The following is an 8,886-nucleotide window of genomic DNA, read 5'->3' on the forward strand; positions in this document are numbered from 1 at the left end:
GTTAAGGGCAAAAGTACCATCTGGTCCTACAGAATGAGAACAGCATTCCACCAAACTGTCAGCATCTGGACACTTTTTCTCCAGAGGGCCCTGTAGAAGCCCAGCGCTGTCAACCTCCTTACGATCAGGTGAGGCACCTGAATGGGGGGCATGGAGATTCATGATGAAGCTACAAGGTGTGATCGCCAGTTACCTGTTTATACTGTATTGTGCTGCTGCAATGGGCTCAATCTCGTGATCCCTTTTTATTGTCTGCACAGCCCTCTTCTGTCTTCAATGCTAGAAACAATCCTTTTGAAAACAGATAAAGTCAGATGTGGGGATTGGACATGGTGCAAAGTCCTGTTTGTGCCCCGTTCCCTTTTTCCATCTCATGTGGTACTGCATCAGAGAGGGTGACAGTCAAGCCACAATAGTAGTTACTTTAATTTTTATTTAGAGCAGTGGCATGTATAAGTCACTGATACTTGATGGCAGAGGAAACTGTGGGTGATGGGCAAGGGTAATGGCCTGGTGACGCTAGCTGTAGACGAGCCTTAGAAGGTTATTTTTAAGGTCATGAGCAAACTAATCACTTGGTAGTGGGACTGGAACAGGGCAATAGAGGCTGGTTATGATACCATCACAACATCGTTTATATTTCTCTGCGAGTGAATTTGCTGTGGATGGCTTTAATTTTGAGACCTTTATTGTATTAATAGGTTTTGGGGTAAGTCTAGCTTAAGAAAATGTGCAAGACTGTATAGTAGTCCAACTTGATGATTGCACTGACCCTGGCTGCCTTTGCAATTACTCATGGACTGACCCCACACCCCATCTTCTTCTGCAGTGCCATGGACCGTGACCAGCTGTACTGACACTGATGCAATGATGATTAATTTATGCTGCTAATTTGTTGAGCTAATCAGACCAGGTACTACAGGAGCCTGACCTGTACAGTCTCCTTTCAAGAATAAAAAAAAAGCTGTCCCCTCACATCTTGAAAATGCACCAAAGGAAGCTGCTGAAGTAGACAAAAGAAAACTCTGATAAAGCTGATACACCCTTGTGCAAGCATTCTATACTGTCTGCTCACACTTGTACTAACATTATTTAGAACAGAAAAATGCTGATGCAGGCAACCTTATTTGTTTATGTATATATATATATATATAGGCATGACAGTAAAGGTATACACGTTTAGACAGCTGCAGTTTTTCAAGATGACTAATTCCCCCTTGAAAACAAGGCGAAAGAGAGAATGATGGAAAGTTACATGTATTGTTCATAGAACATTTACAAAACAGGTGGTAAATTACAGAGATCAAAAGAGCCCCTGGGCAGGAGGATAGGAGATTTTTCCTTCAACTTCTTCAGCGCAAAGGAAGGAGTGACTGTAGGATCTGATATGTGACAGAGGACCTAAAGGCAAGACATTGAGTCTGAGATGTACAAGTCTTGGCAGCTAATTCATTTCATTAAATAAACTCAGCAATTCAAAAAGCTGACTGAAGGTTGTCACTCTTTAACCAATCAGATTTCATCACATCCTCTGTAAATTGTTCCATTCTCATAGATGCTTTTAAGACCATTGTTCAAAGAAGGTTTAGAAGTAGACGTTAGCTGCTAATGGAAGCGCTACTGCCTGAGGAAGACTGCTCCTGCTAGTAATTCTACCATCAGGATCCACGTATTCTTGATTAATGAGTAGCAAGGTTTCCCATGGGCATGTTTCATGATACTGCTGTATTTCAAATAGAAGGCAGATACCCATCATTCCTAAAGGTGCCAACACACTGCACACCGCGTTGCGGCGGTTGGCCGCGCGAATCGCAGGTTCCGCGCCGCGTGATCATATTGGGTCATATTGTGTCCGCTGGCCGCCTTCTCTACTCTGGGGATATGCTGGCGCTGGTGCTAACCGGTGCTGAGAGCACCAGTCTGCTGTGCTGATGGTGCTTTACCCAAGCTAACCGGTGCTAACTTGGTTCATAAAGCAAAACTGATAGCTGTACACAGCAGGCAACAGACACATAGGCTATTCACAGAACTTATGGGAGCAAACTGTGACTATTATGTTTTCATCCATCTTAATTTCCTCTGTCCGTCGTCCCGAAGTGAGTGACGTCGGGAGGAGCTCAAAGCTGATTGGCTATCGCGGCGCGGCCGGCGGCAAAAAGTTAAATATTTTCAACTCCTGCGGCGGCCGCGCCGCCCTAGCCTTACCGCGCCGCCCTGGTCGCGCAGCGCCGCGTGAACCGCCGGCCGCCCATTCACGCCGCGGCGCGCGAAATACATTGACTTTCTATGTAAACTCGCCGCGCGGCGGTGTGCAGTGTGTTGGCACCTTAAGAGTAGTTTGGGATAAAGGGGGAAATGCAGGTAAGGTTTTCCAGAAGGAAGTAGCTACAGCAACTTTAACACAGAAGCATTGTTGATTTCTGAGGCAATGCTAGTTTTAAATGGAATGTCGGCAAAGTCTGCCCATCCTATGTTCAGAGTGTAATGTTTCTGTCACTCGGCTTACTACCTGTTAATATTTATCCTCCGCATTTCTTTTACTCCTCTTTGTCCTTTTTTTCTCCTTCACACACTTTTTAATTATTTTCCTGACACATTTCCCTGCCACCAGCTATCAGATGAAATGGGACGTGTTGAGGAGAACGGGTGTGAAGTGTTGAGCAGGACAGCATTGTGCGTGCTTGTGTGTGTGTGTGTGTGTGTGTGTGTGTGTGCGCACGCACAGGGATGTCCTAGTGCTCCTAGAGAGGTGATGAAAATGTCCCTTTATCAACATTTCTGACAGAATAACTGAGTGAATACTGATGCATGCTGGCTGCTCTGCTCTGAGGGGCTCTCGTGGTGTATAGCGAGCCGGTAAACGGTTGTGAAGGCTGATCTCTGCAGGTGCTGGACATCTGTGAGTCCTTTTGATGGAAACAGCATGGAATAGCTGTCATGTGTCTGTCCTGCTGCATTTACAAACAAGGTTTAGTGGGATGCCTTTAGCAATGGAGGCTGCCCAAGGTAGCTGCTTGTTCTGACAGCTCAATAGTCTGACATTTTTCCACTGCGTCGAAGTACGTAAGTCCTCCTGCTGCCTACTGCAGATAAAACTTAAAATATCCAACTTAAAACTGACTTCACCACGGTGGAAATATGTCAGACTATTGTTTGAGCTGACGGAAACACAGGCCGTCAGAATAAGGGACAGTCCCCAGATCTGCATGGCTTGTGTAACAGGGCAAATAGATCATTTTAAAAAGTCTTACTTACATTTGCAGCTGATAATGCACTCGAATGCGATTTTGGTTCAATCACTCTTGCTGTAGCTATCTACGCATCATCATATGGAGAAATCCAATGCTCAGTTACAGAGGCTATGATTGGACGAACTATGTTTGTGTGATGGTCAATTGAGGCACAAATAAATCTTTAAATATTTCACAGAACATTTTATTGATACGAATAAGATGCTAACTATTGCATGTAATTAAATCTAATATAAGCAATCAGTGTTTATACAACTTATATCAAATTTTGTAATGCAGTCATAAATTTAAGTTTACATTATATTCCTCAGTCTGGATAATAAGTGACGTATGTTTCAACTAGTCACATCACAGAACATGTCTGCAGATTGAGGCTCTGATCACTTATACATAGATGGATAAGCATCAGCGAAATAACTCAAATCACTCCTGTTGTGTTTTTGCCCTAGTATGGGGAACAGTAGGCCTACTATGAAATAAAATAAACTCTTTTTACTGTGGAGTCTTCAAAGTGGAAATTCCTCTTCCCAAACTTTCTCTTGGCATCATTTCCAGTTTGCCAATATTGCTGAATCAAGCAGTAAGATTCCCCTAATGAGCATCAGAAGCACCGTCCCCTGTCCATACCTCCATATACACACACACACACACACACACACACACACACACACACACACACACACGCACACACAAGAAATGCAAAGACTTGAGGCTGAAGGAGGTGCGCATATTGATTGATTCATTCCTGTCTGTGTGACCCTGCTGAGGTCTGAGTCGATATGCAGCTGATGGCCAGGACTGCACGGGGCCTCTTCTCAGCCTCTCCAGCTCATAAACCCGCAGTGGAAACACCCGACCACAGAGACGTCAGCCAGTCATTTAAAAGCCACCCTTCCCTCCTGATTTGATTTTAATAGGGTCATTATCTTTCAGATTCTACCCTTTAAAGTAGAGAGGTTATCATTTATTTCATATTTTTTGCACTCTTCTCCAGGAGTTGTTAAGAAGTAATTGTCTCGGCGGTCACCCTGAAAATGAATAAACTGAACCTTTACTAATGTGACAATATGTTTGGGCCTGAAGTCACATAAGCATCTTGTCGCTGAATACATATTCTGTCAGCACTTTGTCGCTCAGCGTAGGCTTGTGAAAAGCGACATAAAGAAGTTAGACTCTATGATAATACCTCCTAAAATATAAATATTAAACCTAATTATAACTGCAATACTACATGTTGTTTTGGAGTAAATCATGTCAGAGATGTTTGACATTAAACAGCGTGTAATTATTTGTGTGTGTGTGTGTGCGCGCGTGTGTGTGTGTGCGTGCGTGCGTGCGTGCGTGCGTGCGTGCGTGCGTGCGTGCGTGTGTGTGTGTGTGTGTGTGTGTGTGTGTCCAGCAAGTGACATGTAATGCAATACTGTGTCAGTGTCTGCAGGGAGAGAGGGAAGACAAGTGGGGGTAAGGACTGTGTGTGTGTGTGTGTGTGTGTGTGTGTGTGTGTGTGTGTGTGTGTGTGTGTGTGTGTGTGTGTGTGTGTGTGTGTGTAGTCCAGTGAGGGGTGCATGCAGGGTGAGAGGGCTGGTATGAGGGCAAGGGAGGAAGGTGGTGGTGGTGATGGTGTGGCTCTAATATCCGAACAGCTGTCAGCAATTTGGCTCCCTCACTCATTCGGCTCTAAACAAATCTGCTTCAGCTGCTCAACTGCAGTGTGTGTGTGTGTGTGTGTGTGTGTGTGTGTGTGTGTGTGTGTGTGTGTGTGTGTGTGTGTGTGTGTGTGTGTGTGTGTGTGTGTGTGTGTGTGTGTGTGTGTGTGTGTGTGTGTGTGTTTACACAGTATGTGTGTTTAATTGCCGTGTGTGTGCGGTGAACCACACTCCAAAAGTGAACCCAAGGTCGACATAAATTGAAATCTGCTTTATCTTTGAATGCATCTGTTAATCAACATCCGTATCAGAGGTAGAACAAGCAACAACATTTGTAATGCTACTGTTTGATTTCCTGACCATATTTCAAAAGAGGACTTGCTCTGACAGAAATACTAAGAATAAGAAAAAAAGAGGGGGGCATCAGGGGAAGTGGTTTTGATTGTACTAGATAATACTGGGACTGTGTGAGGGGAAGGGCGTATATTTCTTGTCAGCAATGCGTTTGTGCTGGTTTGCAATTTATAATTGCATGAAGAAAACACCGGTCAGGTAGAACGGGTGGAAAAAGAAAATTGTTTTGGAGATAGACAGAGGAGTAATGTAGGATCCTTGCTGCCAACTATTGTGAAAGGAAAATGCTCTTTTTAAAGTTGTACCTCATGAGTGAAAAAATAAATACAGTGAGATCTGAGGACTGTGTCTACTTTTTGAGTTGAACTAACCTTGTGGTCATTCAAGTGCACATTAAAGTGGTGAACTTGCTGTCTTAATTAATTATGTGAAGGATATGTTATATTACTTTGAATAGAAATAAATCAACCTTAAACACAATGTTTCCCTTATTTTAACCACAGTGGCAGAAGTACTCAGATAGTTTATTATTATTGATGCATTAATGTGTTTATCACTTTAATGATGCTGAAGGTGGAGTTCTTTCTAATTACTTCATTTACTACACGGCTTGTGAATTACCCCCAAGGGATCGGTAACCATCAATGATCATTTATTTATGATTATATTTTCTATTATTGATCTGAATCTGCAGAGTAGAAGTATAAAGAAGCAGAACATGGGAATGCTGCAGTAGATTGCCAGTAACTCAAAATTGCACTGAATTTACTTGAGTAGGTGTCCTTAGTTAATATGAAAATCAAAGCTGAGTTTGTTTGCTCTCCTGGCTCCACAGTTGTGAAAAAAAAGTTACCCATTGGTATTAGGACTGCATAATCTCTCTCTCTCCCTCTCTCTCTCTCTCTCTCTCTCTCTCTCTCTTAAAGGTGCCAACACACTGCACACCGGCGCGCGGCGAGTTTACATAGAGTTTACATACACCGCCGCGCTCGAAATACATTGACTTTCTATGTAAACTCGCGGCGCGGATAGGGCGGCGCGGCCGCCGCAGAAGTTGAAAATATTGAACTTTTTGCCGCCGGCCGCGCCGCGATAGCCAATCAGCGTTGAGCTCCTCCCGACGTCACTCGCTTCGGGACGACTGACAGAGGAAATTAAGATGGATGAAAACATAATAGTCACAGTTTGCTCCCATAAGTTCTGTGAATAGCCTATGTGTCTGTTGCCTGCTGTGTACAGCTATCAGTTTTGCTTTATGAACCAAGTTAGCACCGGTTAGCTTGGGTAAAGCACCGGTTAGCACCAGCGCCAGCATATCCCCAGAGTAGAGAAGGCTACTCTGGTCGGGCGGCGGGCGGCGGACACAATATGACCCAATATGATCACGCGGCGCGGAACCTGCGATTCGCGCGGCCAGCCGCCACGCCGCGGAGTGCAGTGTGTTGGCACCTTTAACTCCAAATCACTTATAGCAGTTTGATGGAGTGTATTTACTTTTGCCTTTTTCTTGCAAGTGTAAGGTTGAATCCACATGGTCAAATGCACTTACTGTAAGACACTTTGGATCAAAGTGTCACCTTAATTAATGAAATGTTAATCTCAACAGGGGGCGCAGTTGCGCGCAAAGATGTGCTGCAAGCCAGCAAAGGCAGTGCGGGAAAAGACTACCAGCTTGGGAACGTAGGATTGCTGGATTTTTCAGTGAAATCAATCAGCTTGTCAATGCATTAAAACACCTTTGTTAGAAATCTAGGAGACAATAGATGATGCTTTGTAGCGTGACATTGAAGAAAACTAGAACCGTCAGCCTCACCTCGGTTGTCATGCACAATTTGTAGAAAGAAAAAAATTTAAAAAAGCTGAAACAGTGAACTGATATTATTTACTACCTTTCAGATAAAGAGATTATTTAGAGTAAATATAGTGTACCAAACAAGATCATTTGCAACACAAAAGACATCCCCATAAAGTCTATTTGACGTTCCCAACCTTTACTGAGGTATAAGTGCCGTTTGCAGCGGATGGAGCTGCATCAGGGAGTGTAGCTGCTGCACTTTGAACGGACTGATAGCTAAAGGGATGACAGTGTTTGGGATCCACCACTTCAGTCCAGACTGAAATAGCTCAAAAACTAAACGATGGGTTGCCATTTAAAAACATTCTGCATATCTTTATCCACGGTCCCCAGATGATGAGTCCTAATGACTTCATGCTGTTCCCCAGACTTTTCCTCTAGCGCCACCAGCAGGTTGACATGTATGGTTGTTCTTGAAACATCTATTAGTTGTTGAATGGGCAATTACTGCCTTGAAATTAAGAACGTATGGTAAGTTATGGTCCTATGTGCAATGTAATAACTTTGACTTTTCCTCTAGCGCCATCCTCTGGTCAAACTTTCATCTTATCCAACACTTTTTTATGACCAAACACCTGCAGAACTAACGACTTTCTCATCATCCTCAGCAGTGCTTCGTGTTAAGTGCTAATTAGCAAATGTTAGCATAATTGACATCAGCGTGTTAGCGTTGTCATTATGAGCACGTTAGCGGCCTCGCGGTGCTGCTAGCACTAAAACAAGCGGCATTGGTGTGTGTCTGCTTAAACACACAGGAACGTATTGCTCCTGCATCGAGCGCAGATTTCTATCTGTCCCCCAAACAAAGAACCTGAAACGGAGGATCTTTAGGTTCTAAATTGGTCCGGCAATTTCCCCTGTCGCATGTTGAGTGATAATAGTGAGGTCAGCTTCTGGTCAGCCAAATAGTTATGGGGGAATAGAGACGTTCCAATCTGTTTTACTGTTCCCACCCTATCAGCAAGTTTCCACCATTGTAGCGAGACAGAGAATAAGTGAGATAGAAAGGGGAGAAGGAGAGAGAGAGAGTTAGGAAGGGGTTGGTCTTTCCTGCGCAACGGACAGTCGGCTCATTAAAATTAATTGTTTGGTAAAGCGTTGGAAGTTTTGGCTAAGAGGATTCTCCGTTCAATTTGTAATTTGGACAGTTTCCAGTTTGTCTTTCCACTCCTCCAATCGATTACAATGACACTTTTAACTGCACAGAGCCCGAGGTGTATCACTCAAACCAGGCCTTGTGTGTGTGTGTGTGTGTGTGTGTGTGTGTGTGTGTGTGTGTGTGTGTGTGTGTGTGTGTGTGTGTGTGTGTGTGTGTGTGTGTGTGTGTGTGTGTGCGTGTGCGTGCGTGCGTGCGTGCGTAAGCATGTGTTTGAGCCACACCAGAAGCGCTGAGGGCTGCTGCCTCAGTGGTAATGAATGTCAGGAGGCGTGCATTAATAAATTAGCCATGCGTGTGTTTTACCTTATTAATGGTCTCAGAGGCAAATCACAACCTCTTTAATGCATTCACTTAGTGTAGCTTATGGGTGCATTTCATAAAACATGGCAGCTTTTTAGACACTTATCCTGGGTGTGAATTTATCACCCTGTCTGCCTCTCTTCTCCGGTTTCATTTCCCTTGCACCCTTCTCGCCGCATCTGCTGCTCCACACGTTCTTTCCCAGGCCAAGACTTTCTGAACGAAAGTGTGCTCAATCTTTGATTTAATCTGGAAGACCTTGTCAGTTTTTTAACAGTTTTCCTCATGACAGAGATGTTCAAACAGAAAGCCACAAACTTT

This window comes from Ammodytes marinus (genome assembly GCF_949987685.1).
Source record: "Ammodytes marinus genome assembly, chromosome: 7".
NCBI classification, from domain to species: Eukaryota; Metazoa; Chordata; class Actinopteri; order Uranoscopiformes; family Ammodytidae; genus Ammodytes; species Ammodytes marinus.